This window comes from Pinus tabuliformis, chromosome 8 (genome assembly GCF_031772625.1).
Source record: "Pinus tabuliformis cultivar Carrire ecotype Pingquan chromosome 8, CPIR1, whole genome shotgun sequence".
Classification (NCBI taxonomy): domain Eukaryota; kingdom Viridiplantae; phylum Streptophyta; class Pinopsida; order Pinales; family Pinaceae; genus Pinus; species Pinus tabuliformis.
The window spans coordinates 40,191,106-40,210,649 of NC_142294.1; positions in this window are offsets into that span (position 1 = coordinate 40,191,106).

Sequence of the window (19,544 nt, forward strand, 5' to 3'; positions counted from 1 at the left end):
AATTTCTGGACCCTTCTTCTAATGCCTGAGAAGGGTTTAAATACTGCTAACTAATTAACTTAATTACATAAATTTAGGATACGGTTTTAAATGACCGCCCTTCTGCTAAAGCAAAACTATTTCTAAAAATTGAATCTAATTCCTAACCATTTCTGTATTTGCTCCTTAGTGCTGCAAGCATGCAACATTTGCCTGGGAAGAGTCGGCTGGTCGCCTTCTGCTTTCGTTTGAGCTATGAAAATAGAAATAACAAGCGCTGGCACCACTTTCTGGTAAACTAGAATATATTTTCGAGAATCTTCCTCTGGCTGGGTGTATTCACTACGTGTATACTTGGTAATAACCCAAATTTCTCTCAAACTAATTCTGCTTTTGCTATTTCGGTTTCCGGCCTTGCGAATGACTGAATAAGTTAGGGACTTTTCTCTCTGGACAATTTTCTGCATCGAAAACTGCTTCTGTTCTTTGTTCCGGGATTTTCTGGTGCGTTTTCCTTCTTTAGCGCATTTTTTTTCCCTTTACCGGGCATAAGCTTCAGGATCTTTTGTAAACATGCTGCTTTTGTGCGCTTTTGACTCTGAGCGTTGGATGGCCTATTGATATCAGCATCTGTTGAGTGATACTCTGGAATCTGTGGTCCTGTTGCATGCGGCATCCGTTTATGAAGGCATCTCTTCTCTGTTCTCCGAGCATTGACGCTTTCCCCTTTTCCTTAGATGTTTCCTGCACATTGCTTCATGTTATTTCCTGTCTTACAGTTTACGCAAAGGAAAAGAATAATGATAATAAAGATTGACATGAAAGCTTTAAGCTCTTATGAATGTATAAAAGCATGACACCCATAGCGAACTGACTCTTCGAAAAACACAAAACTGTCCTTCTTGAATACTTTGGCATACATTCATTAATTTCTTTTAAGGCGCGGACCCAATTTTGGTTTACTGACAGCTTTCCTTGAATACTGCACCGAGGAAAATTTGCGATGGGTGATTTCTGCGACTCGCATCGCAACATCGCGGATCGCGTCGTCAAGATGTGTCATTGCAGAAATTCATGATTGCATTTATCGCAAATCGCATTCATCGCAGATCGCACTCATCGCAGATCGGACTCATCGCAGATCGCAGCATCGCAGATCGTAGATCGCGCTTAGTCATTCAATCATTGTGTGCTGCTTACGCGATGTTGCGATATGCGACGTCGCATATCGGCCGTCAGAGGTTTCTTAAGATTTTTCATTTAAGAGCGCTTCATAATGTATACGATGCGATGAATTTCGCGTCGCTTCTTAGCAGTTTATTATGCTCATAAGAAAATTTTTTATTCTCTTCTCGTGATGCGATACAGTTTTAAGGAGTTGAATACAAAAATTTTCATAAAATGTTTTTTTTTGGATTTTTATTAAGGGTCCCCATTTGCTTGGTGTTATTGCTAATACCAAACAAAGAGGGAGGTTGTTGGTGGCCACAACAATGTTGATTCACTGGGAAGAACCAGTTATCTCTGATTTTCTATTGAATTTTAACTTCCAAAGAAGAAAAAATTTCATAAGTCTAAATTTTGTTATGGACAGATAGAGTACATTATGCTTTATCCTATCAATGATATTTTGTTTCAACCTTTTTCTATTCCAATTGTTTGCTTCCTCAGGCTTTGTCCTTGTAGTTACATCAGCCATTACTTGGTCTTTTAAAGATAAAATAAGGTCTTCTCTGTGTGCCGGCTTTTAAAATATGTTCATTTGTCGTAGGTAGAGCCTCTGCTGCTAGCAGGCGTCCATAGCCTCGACAGGGTTACCTGTTACCCAACAATGATCCTTTATCCTGCTTAAGGCTATTTACAACTTTTCAGAGAAAAACCCATTTTGACACTTTTTTTCTTTTTTATTCTCTAAAGAACAATGTCTTGGTTTGGTAGCCAAATTATGACACAGTCATTCACTTGATTTACACTTTTGCTGAACAAGCTGGCTCGTGATGAGATCCCTTGTCTTTTGATTGCAACAATTTTGAGTCGTTGCCCTGTTTTGGTGGACAGTATTGGCAAAGTCAGCAAGTTATAATATCTGTGATCATGATAAGCCGGCTCGTGATGAGACCTCTTATTCTTTGAGATATAGTGTTTTCTCGGATTGTTTCTCTGAATGCTGCGATTTTCTTTAGCAGGGAGGAAATCATTGTTTTTCCTTAAGAAAGCTCTGGACGACAATAATAGAGTTTGAAAACAGCAGTTTTACAGAGAATCTTTATTTTATTATTGATACCTTTCATTGTGCTGATATAAAACAATTTTTTGCCAAAGGTTGCTTTCATCGAATTTTTTTGAAGTTGAAACTAGTATCATATCTAGGCTAAAGGTTGCTTTCATCAATTTTTTTTTTTTAACTCTATCTGTCAATAATAAAGATCAGATTTTTCGAAAAATTTTACTATTTGTACAAGCGAAAAAAAATCAAAATCTGATAGAGAATTGGTGTGTTTTTCGTGAACCCCTGTAGTAACCATCTACCACTGGTTTTATTTATAAGAAAGAAAAGAAAAAAAACTAACACTATCCTACAAAATAGAAGAATAATCTTCTATGGAAAATATATTTTAAGGATCTGTCCATTAACAGGCAAAGAATCCCTTCTACCTGCTAAATCCTGCAACACAAACGTTGATGGGCCTATGACTTCTACAATATGAAAAGGACCAAGGCACATCTTCTGAAATTTTGTATGTTTGCCATTTTCTTCATGAGCCTTATCCCATTTCAAAACTAGATCTCCCATCTGAAATTTTTTTCTGGTCATTATGCTTGAATCAAAAGAGGATTTTATTAGCGCTTGGTGATGAGCATGGGTTTTCTTAGCTTGTTCTCGTCGTTCTTCTAATTTAATTATTTCCATTTGTCTTAATTGTAAGGAGGAAGTAGATACTTCATCGATGTATTGTACTAAAGACAAGGAGGGGATCACTAAGTGAGTTGGGAGAACCACTTCCTTCCCATAAACTAAATTAAAGGGAGAAGTGCCGATTGAAGCTTTCTTCGTTATTCTATCTGCCCATAAAGAATTTACCAAAGTTTTGTGCCAATTCTTCTGGTTCTGGTCAACTGTTCTTTTAATAATCCTGATTAGGTTTTTATTTGTTGACTCAACCAATCCATTACCTTGCGGATATTAGTTGGCCGAATATTTCAGTTTGAACCCTCTTTTAAGTGCAAACTCAGTCATTGCATTCCCAGAAAAGTATGAGGCATTATCAAACATTAAAGCCGTTGGAAATCCAAACCTAGTGATTATAAATTGATCTTTGAATTCAATGATGTTTTCAGAATTAGCTGTCTTGAGAGGAACTGCTTCTACCCATTTAGTAAAATAATCTGTTGCTGTGAGGATGTATCTATGCTGCTTAGAAGAGTGAGGAACGATCTCACCTATTATGTCCAAGCCCCACTGACTGAATGGTTGCTCGATGGTTACCGGCTGTAGTGGCATGGACGGTTTCTTTTGTCTCCCTGCAGTAGTTTAGCAGACTTGGCATTTCCTCAAGTAACTGTGTGAGTCTTTGAACAGCGTGGGCCAATAATATCCTGCACGTAAGATTTTATGTGCAGTAGCATCTCTAGCATAGTGTCCGCCTGCTGGTCCATCGTGGAGTTCCTGCAAAACCTTTTCGGCTTCAGTTTTCTCAAGACACCTAAGAAGAACAGAATCGTAATTCCTTTTAAACAGAACATCATTTATGAGCTGATATTGTTTAGCTTTCAATCTCAGAGCTCTTTTCTTGGTGTGATCCAGGTGTGATGGAGCATACCCGTTCTTAAGATAATAAATGGTGTCAGCATATAATGATTCTGCATCGTTTAGGCTTACCTCATACATTTGTACCTCTTCAGATGAATTTTCAGGAATTTGCGATGCTCCAGCCAACATTTTGCAGAAGCCTTGACCTCTTACAATGCTTGCTGGTTTGATCTCAAGGTCGTATTCTTGTAAAGTAGTGATCCAATTTGCTCTTTTTTCACCCACATCCTTCTGTGCTAGAATATTTCTTACTGCTGGAAACGGTACTATGACCTTAGTATGGGTTTTAAGTAAGAAAGGTCTGAAATATTTGACCGCTTTGAAAACAGCATATGCCTGTTTCTCCACGTCTGAATAGTTGAGTTCAGCACCTTGTAAATACGAGCTAAAAAATGCGATTGGAGCTTCCGCTTTCTCTTGATTTTCTTGAGTTAGAATCGCAGCATATGATTTCTCTGAGGCAAATGTGTATAAGATAAAAGATTTTGAAAAACTCGGGGTTGCTAAAGATGGAGCGTTAATGATAGCTTGTTTGATCAGGTTGAATGCTTCATGCTCATCTTGACCCCATTTAAAATTTGAATTCTTTTTAATCATGGTTTGAAAAGGAGAAACAATTCGTGAAAAATCTGGGACAAATCTCTTCACAAAATTGATTTGACCAAGGAAAGATTGCATGGCTTTTTTATTACGAGGTAGGGATATTTCAGAAGTTTCTTTGATTCTGTCAGGCTCAATGTGAATACCAAATTTTGACACTATGAATCCTAGAAGTTTTCCTTCACTTAATGCGAAAAAAGATTTCTTTGGGTTAAGTGAAATTCCATACCTTAAACATCATTGAAAGATTTGTTTCAAGTCTTTGAGATGGTCGCTTCGCTTCTTAGAGTACACTGTTATATCATCCAAATAAATTACTACAGATTTATTGACTAAACCCTTGAATGCGATGTCCATGGCTCTCTGAAATGTAGCGCTGACATTGATCAAACCAAATGGCATCTTCCGATATGCGTATGTGCCCCATTTAGTTCGGAATGTGGTTTTTAACTGATCATCGGGATGTACCAACACTTGATTGTATCCTGAAAATCCATCCAAAAAAGACATTACTTCTGAGCCTGCTACTGCCTGTAATATCTTCTCCATAGGTGGGAGGGGAAAATTGTCTTTTTGACAGGTTTTGTTGAGATTCTGAAAATCGATGCAGATTCTAATATCTTCGTTTTTCTTTCTAACGGGTACCATATTGGAGACCCATTTGGAATGTCTGACGGGGAAAATTATTCTGGCTTTTAATAACTTATTTAGCTCAGTTTTTATCTGATTTTCTAAATTGGGGTGGATTTTTCTAAGTTTCTGCTGGACAGGTTTTTCGTTGTCAATCATAGGGATAGTGTGTTGAATGATAGAAGTGTCGTATGTCTTCAGCTCATCGTAATTCCAGGAAAAAACATTTTTGTATTGTCTCAAAAGACGAATATACGCTAGTTTTTCTTCAGGGGCTAGGCCGTGGCCTAGATTAACGTTTTGTGGTTTATCATCGGTTCCTAGGTTTACTAATTCGTAGTTCAGAGTTGAACTGTAGAGCTTAGAATTGGTAGACCTTTTAAACCAACTTTTCAAATCGTATAAGTCTTCCAACTTAACCACCGATTTAGGTATAACATTATCAGTGCTATCTTGTTGTATTTGTCTATCGTGATGGTCTTCGTCAATTATTTGATTGGAGTAGGATCCTTCAGAAGTGAGGAAATTTACAATATCAGGATCGTCATTGAATACTCTCCAATTTGTAATGTTGTCAGGGATGGACGGTCTAAAGATTAATTCTATTGAGAATCTATCTGGACTAAAATATTCGGAGGGAATAAGTGTAGAGGCTACGTTAGCTAAAAGGTCTGCGCTCGCGTTTTGGAGTCCTGGGATTGACGAAATATTGAATGCTATGAAATGCTCAGTCAGATCTTGTACTAAAGATTGATAGTGTTTCAAATGACCTGATAGGTAATGTATGGTGTTACATACCTGTTTGACGACAATCTCAGAGTCTCCGAAGACTTTAAGATATTTGACGTTCAACCCGATTGCTTTGTATAGGCCTTGCACCAAGGCCTCATATTCTGCTGTATTGTTTGTGCAATCGAATTCAAGTCTGCACGTAAGCATGGTCTTATTTCCTTCTGGACTAATAAGAACGCATCCTGCTCCTGCTCCTTCGTTAGATTTAGAGCCATCAAAATATAATTTCCAAAACAAAGATGTATTTACAGGTTTATCTACAAAATTAACACACTTTGAATTATCAGTTTGGGAAAAATTTTCGACTTGGGACAAAACTGAATTTTCTAAGTAAGGTGATGTATGAGCATTGAAATTGCCGAGGAAAGAATCTACTGAGTAATTGCCTATGATACTGCTGTTATATGCTATTGCTTCATTTTCTCCCTCCAATTCCGTTACTATGTACTTCTGGTGTAACTCTCGTTCAACCTTTATTTGATTCGGTTTACCATTGTAGGGTAACCACATGTGCGACCAGTCGGTTGAGAAGTATCCATGGAGTTTTTCGGACCAATCCCTGCTAAGAATCAAGCCATAGAATTATGGGATATTAGCTACTAGAATGTCAATAACCTGACATACCTTCGGGTTGGACGACAATCTTATGGTTACTTGATTAAGTTCACCAATCACTTCGATTTGAGATCGATCAAGCTGAACTATGCGCACTGCTGATTTTTGTGGTTGAACATTCAACTTGGCACATATTGATCTGGGTAAAATATTCGTTGAAGCACCAGAATCTACCAAACAATTGTGCACATTTTTATTGAAAATTTCATAAGTGAGAAGAAAAGGGGAAGTGTGAGACATTGATCTTCCTCCAATCAAGGTGATGTCATTTGGATCAATCTTATTGATCGTGTGGTTGGAGGTATTCCCATGTCGTGGGAAGCTACAGCTGTAGGCAAAGATGTAGTAGGCACGACATGTAATTCTTTCATCATTATCTTCTGTTCATGTTTCAATTTGCTCAATTCATAAAGAGTGATATTAGCCCTAGTCTTTTTCATGTCATCAATAATATTATATTCCATTTCATCCGACACTATCAGTGTTCTTGATGGAGGTGTTTGATCTGGCTTGACTGGGCTAGATTGAGTCGCTTTAGCGGTCGTTTTCTTTGTTGCGACTTTATCTTTTGCTGCAGGGCTTGTGCCCTTCAGCTTAGGGGTAGTTTGGAGAGGATCAAGTTGATTTTTTCTTCGTGTGCTAACCGGAAATGCTTCTTGATCTTCTTCTTGTGGGAGGATGAAATCTCACATTCCTTGTAGTTCCACAACTTCTTCGTTATCGGTCTGCCCTTCAGTGGTACTCTCTTCTTCGGATTCGACATTTGAGATAGCGTTGGGTGGTTTCACATCCATTGAAGGGCCTCTTTTAAAAGCTCTGTAGGGCTTTTTTGAAGAAGTTTCTGCTACTTGTTTTTTTATGTCAATCATCTCATTGAACATGGTCTTTAATACTTTTTGCAATCCTTCCAAATCGAAAGGGTCTTTCATTTGTTTCTTCTTGGAGTCTTCCTTGAAGCTGACTTTTTTAGATTTGCGTTCCTCTATCGCAGATCTCTTTTCCAGGGCTACTATGCGTTTCTCTACTGCTATCGCCTCTGTCAGGTTTTCAACTAAGGTTGTTTTATTTGCCCTATCCACGAAGATTGCTAAGTTTGATGGTAAGGCCATAATATACCATTCACATCGTACTTCTTCGCTGGGTTGGGAAGCAGTGGGAATTTTTTTGAGGATTTTATTGAACCGTAAATTGAAATCTTTGATGGGTTCTCTAGCCTCGGCTTTAAGATTGGATAGGTCATTGATTAACGTTGCCGTTGATCTGTCATCACCAAACTTGGTAAGGAATTGACTTTGAAAAATGTCCCAACTTGTGATAGACCCGGAGGGTAATGAAAAGTACCATGACCCGGCTGTTCCTTGCATTGTATAGGGAAAAAGCCAGACAACAACATCCTCGTTGGTAACTCCGTTGAGATTGACAGAAAGCATGCAATTGTTAATGTGCTCTTCAGCTAGCATGCCTGCTTCTGGATTGAATTTGGGTAGCCATTTCTCAGGATGGGCCGGTATTTGGCTCAGGGGTGGAGGCATTAAAACTGCCCCAGGATTGTTCCATGGAGACTGGGCCATCGTTGAGCTGCTAGTAAATGAAAGTGCAGAGGATGATCCCTGAGGCTGGGAAGATGAAGATATTATGATCTTAGATGATTGAAGAAGAGGGGTTGTGGAAGATGGATGGGTGGTTTGGAATGAAGATGTGGGTGGCTGACTTCGCGGTGAGGGAGTTGAAATGGACGATGTAGATGAAAGGGTCTCACTGTCAGACTCTTGTGGTGTTTTCCTTGCTCTTTTCCTGGTGGGGAGAGGGAATTCAGTTGGCTGGATGCCAAATTTTTCACTCTTTAATCTAGTCAGGGGATGAGCAGGATTGTACTGCGAAGTCACGCTGCTTTGAGATTTATCAGACCTCTGTGTAGAAATAGAAAATCCCTGGAGTTTGCGAATCAGAGTTTGAACTTCAGGGGGTTCAATGGTAGATTGGTCTGAAATATTAGGGTATGTAGCAGCGGTTAATACTCGAGCGACTTCTGACTCTGGATCTAAACGTACTGGGGAAGTCAGGGGAGTTGATGAGGGCGATTTACTCTCAGAATGGTATTTAGATTTTGATTTAGGTTCCATTCATAGTTCGGGCCCTCCTTCTAGCGCCAAATATGTTGAAGCCCTGAAAATTGGGTCGACAACAAGGGGGATACCCACCCGGTCCGGACCTTGGTTGGCAGCTCCTTATTCGTTTGGTATAGCGGGTCCGACTGGGGATAATGGGACCAGTTTCCCAATTTAAGGGTGTGTGTGTGTGCAGAGTTGGATGATGCTGATCTAAGAGTACTTAAAGCTAATTTAATTCAAACTTGTAAACTAACTCTATGCTATTGTAATCTAATGAGAAACAACACATCTAATCTACGCTAACCCAGGGTGTATTTCTTCTATTATGCGATATAAAGAGATTTCAAACAATAACTGGTAATAAAGATCATTCAGCTATCATAAGAATAGAAATCAATTAAGATAAACCAATTTGCATAAAAAGTTAGGCAAAACAGTTGTGAACAACATATCGCATAATAAGTTATTCATATATCAAACATAAATAAATGACTCCACCGTACAAAAGTGCCAAATGGTAACTCACACATTCATGCAGTAACATATAAACAACTAAAAACTGTATATCACTTTAAGAATATAAGCAGAAATGGCCAAGAGATAAAGGTACCATTTATGACTGGTTCCACTCATAAGCTTCAAGCAACAATGATTTATCTCTCCTTGCTCTAACATCTACTAAGAGTACAGAAGTGCAACATCAGTAGCAGATATCAAATGCAAACATTAATAAACCTTGATCCATCCATTCATCAAAACCCCCTCCGAGGGTGCAAAAGTGCATGTTCTGAGGACAAGTTTTTTGACAAATTTCTGGACCCTTCTCCTAATGCCTGAGAAGGGTTTAAATACTGCTAACTAATTAACTTAATTACATAAATTTAGGATACGGTTTTAAATGACCGCCCTTCTGCTAAAGCAAAACTATTTCTAAAAATTGAATCTAATTCCTAACCATTTCTGTATTTGCTCCTTAGTGCTGCAAGCATGCAACATTTGCCTGGGAAGAGTCGGCTGGTCACCTTCTGCTTTTGTTTGAGCTATGAAAATAGAAATAACAAGCGCTGGCACCACTTTCTGGTAAACTAGAAGATATTTTCGAGAATCTTCCTCTGGCTGGGTGTATTCACTGCGTGTATACTTGGTAATAACCCAAATTTCTCTCAAACTGATTCTGCTTTTGCTATTTCGGTTTTCGGCCTTGCGAATGACTGAATAAGTTAGGGACTTTGCTCTCTGAACAATTTTCTACATCGAAAACTGCCTCCGTTCTTTGTTCCGGGCTTTTCTGGTGCGTTTTCCTTCTTTAGCGCCTTTTTTTTCCTTTACCGGGCATAAGCTTCAGGATTTTTTGTAAACACGCTGCTTTTGTGCGCTTTTGACTCTGAGCGTTGGATGGCCTATTGATATCAACAGCTGTTGAGTGATACTTTGGAATCTGTGGTCCTGTTGCATGCGGCATCCGTTTATGAAGGCATCTCTTCTCTGTTCTCCGAGCATTGACGCTTTCCCCTTTTCCTTAGATGTTTCCTGCACATTGCTTCATGTTATTTCCTGTCTTACAGTTTACGCAAAGGAAAAGAATAATGATAATAAAGATTGACATGAAAGCTTTAAGCTCTTATGAATGTATAAAATCATGACACCCATAGCGAACTGACTCTTCGAAAAACACAAAACTGTCCTTCTTGAATACTTTGGCGTACATTCATTAATTTCTTTTAAGGCGCGCGCCCAATTTTGGTTTACGGACAGCTTTCCTTGAATACTGCGCCGAGGAAAATTTGCGATGGGTGATTTCTGCGACTCGCATCGCAGCATCGCGGATCGCGTCGTCAAGATGTGTCATCGCATAAATTCATGATCGCATTTATCGCAAATCGCATTCATCGCAGATCACACTCATCGCAGATCGCACTCATCGCAGATCGCAGCATCGCAGATCGTAGATTGCACTTAGTCATTCAATCATTGTGTGCTGCTTACGTGATGTTGCGATATGCGACGTCGCATATCGGCCGTCGGAGGTTTCTTAAGATTTTTCATTTAAGAGCGCTTCATAATGTATGCGATGCGATGAATTTCGCATCGCTTCTTCGCAGTTTATTACGCTCATAAGAAAATGTTTTATTCTCTTCTCGCGATGCGATACAGTTTTAAGGAGTTGAATACAAAAATTTTCATAAAATGTTTTTTTTTGGATTTTTATTAAGGGTCCCCATTTGCTTGGTGTTATTGCTAATACCAAACAAAGAGGGGGGTTGTTGGTGGCCACAACACTTTCGAATAAGTTCCCACACTTCTTCATCATTCTTCCATTCCTCCCTTGCTTCATTTATCCAATCTGGTTGGATGATAGAAATAGCGCACAACAATGCTTCAACATCCTCGTCCTTTCTTGAGAGTGCATCTGCCACCACATTTTGCTTCCCTTTTTTGTAGATGATTTCAAAGTCATAACCCAACATCTTTGTGACCCACTTTTGTTGCTCTTCAGAGGATAATATTTGTTCTAAAAATTATTTAAGGCTATCATGATTCGTTATTACCTTGAAGTTTCTTCCCATTAGGTATGGTCGCCATTTCTTAAGTGCATGGAGTATTGCCAACATTTCCTTCTCATAAATAGCTTTGCTTAAAAACTTTCCCTTGATTGGACGACTTTCAAAAGCAATGGGTCTTTCATCTTGCACTAGAATAGCACCAATTCCATTTCCTGAAGCATCACATTCCACAATAAAGGTTTTTGTGAAGTCCGGTGTAGCTAAGACCGATGCTTGGCACATTGCCTATTTAAGATGTTCAAAGGCCTTTGTTGCTTCTGGAGTCCATGAAAATGCATCTTTCTTCAATAATGTCGTTAGAGGTGCTGCTATTCTCCCATAATTCTTAACAAACTTGCGATAATACCCTGTCAACCCAAGAAATCCGCGCAGATGCTTTATGGATGTGGGGATTTTCCATTCCTTAATGGCTTTAATTTTGCTAGGGTCTACCTTAACTCCTTCATGAGATACAATATGACCCAAATATTCCACCTCCTGGACTCCAAAGAAACATTTGGATCTTTTTTCATATAATTGTTTCTCATCTAATAGTTGTAGCACCCTGTCAACATGTTCAACATGATCCTTCCAAGACTTGATGTAGATAAGTATATCATCAAAAAATACTAACACAAATTTTCAAAGGAATGGTTTGAAAATAATTCATCAAACCTTGAAATGTTGAAGGTGCATTGGTAAGGCCAAAAGGCATGACCAAAAATTCATAATGACCCTCATGAGTTCTAAATGCCGTTTTCGGAATGTCTTCAATCTTCATTCTGATTTGATGATATCCTGAACGAAGATCCAACTTGGTGAAGTAAATTGATCCATGCAATTCATCCAGTAATTCATCAATGACAGGAATGGGGAACTTATCTTTAATAGTGAGCTTGTTGAGCTCCCTATAATCCGGACACATGCGTCATGATCCATCCTTCTTGTGCACCAATACTACTGGAGCAGAGAAAGAACTTTGACTCGGTTGAATTATACCAGCCTCTAGCATTTCTGCAACCATACGTTCAATTTCACTTTTTTGGACATAGGGATATCTGTACGGCCTGATGTTTGGAGGAACACTTCCTGGAATCAGATGAATAGCATGATCATGATCACGCATAGGTGGGAGACCTTTGGGAGTCTCAAATACCTTGGAATGATTGTCCAGGACTTTTTGGAGATCTGGAGAAATAGATGATTCTAATGTGGAAACATCTAGCGAACATAATTGTGCAATTACACCCCTTTGCTCATTTTTTAGAAGCTTTGTCATACCATTAGAGCTGATTATCTTTCCTGGTTTCCCTGCAATACCCCTTAATTCAACTTCCTTTCCTTCCATAGAAAATTTCTTGAAAATTAAAAGCTATTGTACCCAAGGATTGTAGCCATTGGACTCCTAGTACAACATCAACACCTCCCATTGGAATGGAAAGCATTGGGCTAGTCAATACATATTCTCCCATGGATAGCTTGATATTATGGCACTTTCCAGAGCAATTTATTGTTCCTCCATTTGCAATCATCACTTGACACTCTGGTGCTGGATATAGGAAGCAATTCAATTCTTTTGCTACCCTACAATGAATAAAATTGTGGGTGCTTCCTGAATCAATCAACACTATTACCTTTTTCTTCTTGATTTGTCCTTCTATCTTGATGGTTTGAGGAGTGGTAATTCCCGCCAATGCATTACAAGATATGGTCGGATTTATTTGCTCTTCATCTAGGCTTTGTTCCTGGAGCATATCCTCTTCTTTTAACATTTCTTGCTCCTTTTCTTCTTCCTCTTCACAATCTATGTAAAATAATTTCTTCTTAGCACACTTATGACTTTAGTGTATTTGCTATCACAACTGTAACAAAGCCCTTTTGCTCTTTTTTCTTTCAATTGTTGTGGTGTCAACCTTATAGGTTGTGGAAGACTAGGGGCAACTGCACTTTCGTCTTTATAGTTGTGAGTGGTATGCTTTCTGGTTGCCATAATTTTGCTTTCCATTTTTCTTGCTAACCTGAATGCCTTCTCTAATGAATCAGGTTCCCAAAGGCGAACATCATGTTGGATATTATCCTTTAAATACCCTATGAACACATCAATCCTATGCTCCTTTGGAATATCTTTTACCCTTATGTTCAATTTTTGGAACTCCTCAATGTGCTCCATTATTGAACCCTTTTGTTTGAGACTTATCAATTGGCTAAAAAAAGTGTTGCTTTTTGTATCCTCATAATGTGCTATCAATTCTTCCGTAAAAATTTCCCAAGTGATAAATTGTTTACGAGAGAAAAGCCATTGATACCATACAAACTGATTTGGTTCCAAATATAAAGTTTCCATACGTACCTTTTGTGTGTTTTGCACATTATTGAGATTGAAGAATTGCTCCATCTGTAATATCCATGTGGCGGGATCCTTGCCATCAAACTTCCTCATATTGATTTTTGGAATATGGTGGGTCTTCGATCCAACATTAGAGTCTATGGAATCATGATTAACATTTCTTTTGTTCACATCATGAGTTTCCTTTACAACCTTTTCACCATTAGTAAGTATTTCTTGTAGAAAATTTGTCAAATCTGTCTTCAAATCTGCCATGTCTGTCGTCAAATCTGTCCTCAAATCTGTCTTTAAATCATCCATCTTAGCTTCCATGCCATTTATCTTAGATTCCATGCCATTTATCTTAGATTCCATGCCATTTATCTTAGATTCCACGCCATTTATCTTAGCTTCTGTTAGCTTTTGTGAGCGTGACATTTGTTGCACTTGTTCTTGTAATTTTGATATATCATGTAGCATTTCTTCCTCTTCTTCATGAGTCATGCTAGAGGTTTCAGGTTCCTTACTAGGTTTTGCATTTTCTTTCCTTGGGGCATCAATTACCGATAATAATGCTTTACTATGCCCTTTGAATTCCTTCAAACCAAGCTTATGCAAAAATTTAAAAAAAAACTACACACCTTTTTTCACTTTATAGAAGCCTGATATTGAATCTGATGTATCTCTGTAATTTTAGATCATCCAGTTCTGAAATTTTGACCTGTAGTAGCCTTCTGAGTCCTCTTTCGAATGCCACAAGTCTGACCCAAATTGGTTTCTCGAAGGAAGAGTTATGCGAAATCTCCCACAGTGACTTGCTTATAGACTAGTTCAGTAGATCAAACTTGTACGACGTGCCACGATTCATTGTTTCGACCTATGGATCTGAAAAATGCATGCAAGAAACTACAGTCCGTCCTTTTTCTGTACCTTCTTACGAAATTTCAATCCAATCCTCAGAGAGAAAGTTATGATGATTTTCCCCAGGTCACCTGTTTTGAATGTAATTCAGGAGTCTGCAAAAAGACCAACTTCCTCAGATCATATCTCCGAAAATATCGTGCGAAAAGCTCTGAAATTCAGACCCAAGGTTTAGCGCGATTTCTTCTCAAATGGGTTTTTTTGCGACTTCTGAAACGTCACAGAAAAAAGTTATAGCGAAAATGCCACGATGACCTCTTTGGAGCAGCGAAACCCTAGAATCCAAAGCTCTGATACCAAATGTTATGAAACCAGCTCAAGAAAAGATAGAATAGATAGATCAACGTCTTAGAATTCAGCCTCTTCGAGGGGGAAACCTCCTTTACATTACATAAATGAACAATTCTTCGATGATTCAAATGACAAAACCTCCTTTCTATATATAGGAGTCTAAGGAGTCACAATATAATCCAGTCGACCTAACAATAAATAATAATATAAAGCCACAAAAATAACAATAGAGGGATTCTATGGGCACATTAATAACAATATGGGGGCAATGGGGGAACAATAATATAAATAAGGGGTATAACTACAATAGTAATGGGGTAATAACTAGTATTATAGGGACCCAACATGCCAAGTCCACTTGGACTCCCACCGTTGTTTCTTTCAGCTTTTCAGTTTCCTTAATTGTAGCACATTTTACTATTTTTAGCAGTTTTTTGGGTCCTGAACTTCCGGAGCTGTTTTGAGGCCCTAAACGACGTTTTTTGTGAAAACTAGGAGCAAAATGAATCCCAAAGTTGTGGTTCTTGGGTAGATCTTTGTAATGGGATACTATGCGCGTCAAATGGAGATCGTATGCCAAAGTTATGACCTCAGGAAGTTGATGTACCAATTTACCCAAACAGGGCCCACAATTTGGCATTTCATCTTCTAGGGTTAGGTTTTTGGATGTTTAGGGTTTTCAATTGTTTCTCAACAATAAATAGGCCTCTGAGCCTCATTGTAAGACAATTTAGAGGCATGTATCCGACACATCTCTTCTCAGAGATAAGCTACCATCGCCCTAGCTGGTTTATTTCCTTTGCTGTTTGTAAGCATATTTTAGTATTTTACATTACTTAAATGAGGTATTATTTCCGTTGCATCACTGTGTTTATGGTTATTTCTATAATTTGTTGCGTTTCTGTTTAAATCCAGATCAAGGAGTCAAATTTTTACTTGTGTAATAAATGGCATAAGGAGTCGAATATTTTTGTCCCAATACAGCTCCTAAAGTTGTAACTGAAGCATCGCTTGAAATGTGAAAAGGAAGACTCCAATTTGTTCTTGTTAAGATGGGTGCTTCAAAAATATTTTCTTGCAATGTTTCAAAAGCTTTTTGGCAATCAGAATTCCAAATGAACTCATAGTCTTTTGTTAGTAATTTGAAAAGTGGAGAGGCTATCTTTGTGAAGTATTTATGAATCTCCTGTAATAACTAGTAAAACCAAGAAAACTTCTAACATCTCTTTGAAAAATGGAAACTGATAATTTGAAAATAACTTCTATTTTAGATGAATCCACTTTAATTTCATCTCTTGAAATGTGCTGACCTAAAACAATTCCCTCAGTGAACATCATAAAACATTTTTCATGGCTCAATGAGAGATTTGTTTCTTTACATCTAATGAGAACTTTTTATAAATTTTCAAGAGCTTTCTTAAAAGAATTACCATAGACAATAAATCATCCATGTAAACTTCCACACAATCATGAATTAGATTAGAAAAAATGCATAGAAATGTCCTTTGGAATGTTTCAGGTGCATTACATAATCCAAAAAGAAGTACCCAGTAAACATATGTTCCCCATGGACAAATAAAAGTTGTTTTGTCTTGATCTTTCGGAGCTACTTGGATTTGGTTATATCCACTTAAACCATCCAAGAATGAAAAATATGTTTTTCTTGCCAATGTATCAAGGACTTGATCTATAAAGGGAAGTGGAAAATGATCTTTCAAGGTAGCTTTATTCAATTCCCTATAATCGATGCATACTCTCCCTTTTCCATTTTTCTTTGGAACAATCACTAATGGTGAGACCCACTAACTATCTGATATTGGGTAAATAAAATTCACATTCAACAGTTTTTGTAACTCCTATTTAATAATTTCACTTAAATTTGGATTCATCCTCCTTTGGGGTTGTCGAACTGGTCTAACCTTTTCTTCAATATAGATATGGTGCATAGAAGTGTTGTAGCGTCTCATGATTGTTTTGTTTTTTTACACCATTTCCATCCATTTTTCCTCTTTTCATCATTGTTATCAACTCAAATAAATAGTAAACTATAGATTTTGACAGGTAAGGTACTCAGATGTCTTATTTTTCATATTTATTAATGTACCTTATTATTAAGTTAAAATATTGTAACAGCTACAGAATTAACATGATTTTGCAGTTGTTTCATGACTCCGCAGCTATCTCCATGGTTTGCCGGATTCTAGTACGCCAGCTAAGCAAAGAAGCACATGGGCAGATGGGGATTGATCTCCTCATGGATCTCCTCCTATTCGCCCGAGCCAAATCATCAACGGAATCACCTAGTGGTGTAGTCAAAGAAGTAGGTAAATACGTGGATAAACGGAGCAACGAGAGTTCAAATAGATCACAACTCTCCGATTCTCTTTCCAAATAGCAAATCGTTGCAAAACGTTAGTACTACATTATAGATTAGAATTTAGATTAGGACTGTTTTGGTTTTTTAAGGCATAAAAGTCTCAATCTGTTGAGCACGGATTCTATATATATAACACTGTAAACATAAAGCGAGAGACGCATATGTAATCTTTAGTTGACAGTTTGAAGTTTTATAACTCTGTTCTTTTTAATTGAACAAGTATTCTCGTCAATCTCATGCGCAATTAGCTATTGAATTAAAGTTCTAAACATGTTGTTTTGTGGAGGGGCCCTGCAGACAGTTGAGGTTCAATCTTTTATTTTTAGCTCAGTTCATTTCATTTTCGTTATTTCCATAATTGCATTATCGCAACTTCAATTTCTTTGTAGTTATTTGTTTACAGTCTTTCGTTTGTTGTCTACCAATTTCAATCATTTGTATGCTTTCTAAAATAGAACTATGTACATAATCCTCTTCTTTTCATAGAAAATATGTTTGATCATATCGCATTCCTTCTGTTTTTGCTTTATTATTTCAAGTAGAATTGTTAATTGCAGTGTGTGTAGATCTTAACATAGATTGCTTTATAAATTTATTCTTGAATAGAAGTGATTCTTTTTTAAAGAATAAATAATTGTTTTTTAGAACATAAGTAGTTTATTCATAGATTTTAGAATAATTTCATTTTTAGTTCTTTTCAAAAGCACAAATTATCTAAAGAAGTTCTCATAGAATTTACAAAGTAGTTTTTCTTTTCCATCACCTTCCATAGTAATTCTTTTGAAACTAGCAATAGTTAGTTGAATAGGATCATGATAGCTTGTCTTAATTTTCCTTTCAAGAGTTGATTGTAGGAATTAAATTGTAAATCTTCAATTTCATTAGGAAAATAGGAATAAAGAAAATCCTTAAAATAGACACAATCATCATCTTAATGAACTCAAAAAGGCTTCTGGCATATATAGTGCACTTGCACTTCACAAGTTTACCAACTCCAGTCGATAATTTATGTAAGCAATTTAAGAACATTAAATTGACTAAACATTTTGGCATCTTTTCCAGAGAAGTGTAAATATAAGTCTTGATTTATTTTAGATATAAAAAATATATATAACAAACAAACAATAAAAAAACATGATATGCATAGGGAAAGAGACTCTAGGGGTAGATTTGTAGGAAGAGGAAAGAGAGGAAAGAGCTTAATTCCAACCACAAAAATTACCCCACCATGAAATCGTAGTGTCACACCACCCACACAAACTCGAATTCCATCCATAGCAGGTAAACATAAACTTCCTGAGGTATTAAGATCTAAAATCCAACCAAGAGATTCACTAACTTCGTCAACAGAAGCCATCATAGAAGAAGATCACATATCCCTAACAACAAAATAATTTTCCTATCTTCAACTGGAGAACAACTTCTAGCTCAAGAGTTGGAAGTTCCTACTGAAAGAAGAGGAAGAAGAACCCTACTTCAAACCATTGATAAAATAACCAAAGGAACTAGACGAAGTTTCAAATCCAATCTTAGAACCAGAACTAGAACCCTATATTAGTTCTGAAGAATATACAATGGTTGGAGAAGGGGAAGGAGAGGTACAAAATTTGAATGGTGAACAACCTAGGATTGGAGGAGGAAGAGGAGGTGGAAGAGGTGGAGGAAGAGGAAGAGAAGATTATATAAATCGAGAACCCTTTGGATTTCCAATCCTTGATGAAGATACAACTGTAAAAATGAAAAATATCACACCCTCTATCCTTCCAAACTTTCATGAATTAAGGATTGAAGATCCCGAGAAATTTCTCTTTGAATTTGAAGAACTGTAAAGATCATATTATTATCACATAATTCTCAAAAGTTGAAATTATTCCCTGCAACCCTTAAAGAAGAAGCATTAAAATGGTTTATGGGTTTAGGAATAAACTCCATAAGAACATGGGAACAAATGAAAACTACATTCTTTGAGAAATATAAGAGTTATTGTATGCCCCATAACATTGAAGATGAAGTATTTAAAATGATACAAAAATAAGATGAAAATCTTGAAGATTTCGTCGAAAGATTTGCTTACAATGTAAAAAGTGCAAAAATGAATAATCTAGATGAGGAAACTTTGAAAGCTCTCTTATTGAAATCAACTAGAGATGAGTGGATTGATATTCTCAATCTAATGGATAAGGGAGACATTTCTCAGTTGTCACTAGGAGAAATTTGTGAGTTGTGCATACACATTTCAAGAGGCAAAGCAAGAACCGGGGAAAATCCAAGAGATCCTCTTCTATCAAGGATTAATAAATCTACAATTGGGACAGTAAGCAAAGCAGAATTAGAAAATTTGCTTGATAATTTTAAAACAGATATTTTAAGGAGTCTTAGTGGAAAAATTGACACCCTTAAAATACAAAACAAGAAAAAAGCTAAAAATGCTGCATTGTCCATTTTTTCCGTATGTGCATAAAGAAACATGCCTTGAGAGAATGTCCTCTTGATTTAAAAAGTGTAGAAACTTGTGTTATTTGTGCGGAAAATCATGATACAAAAGAAT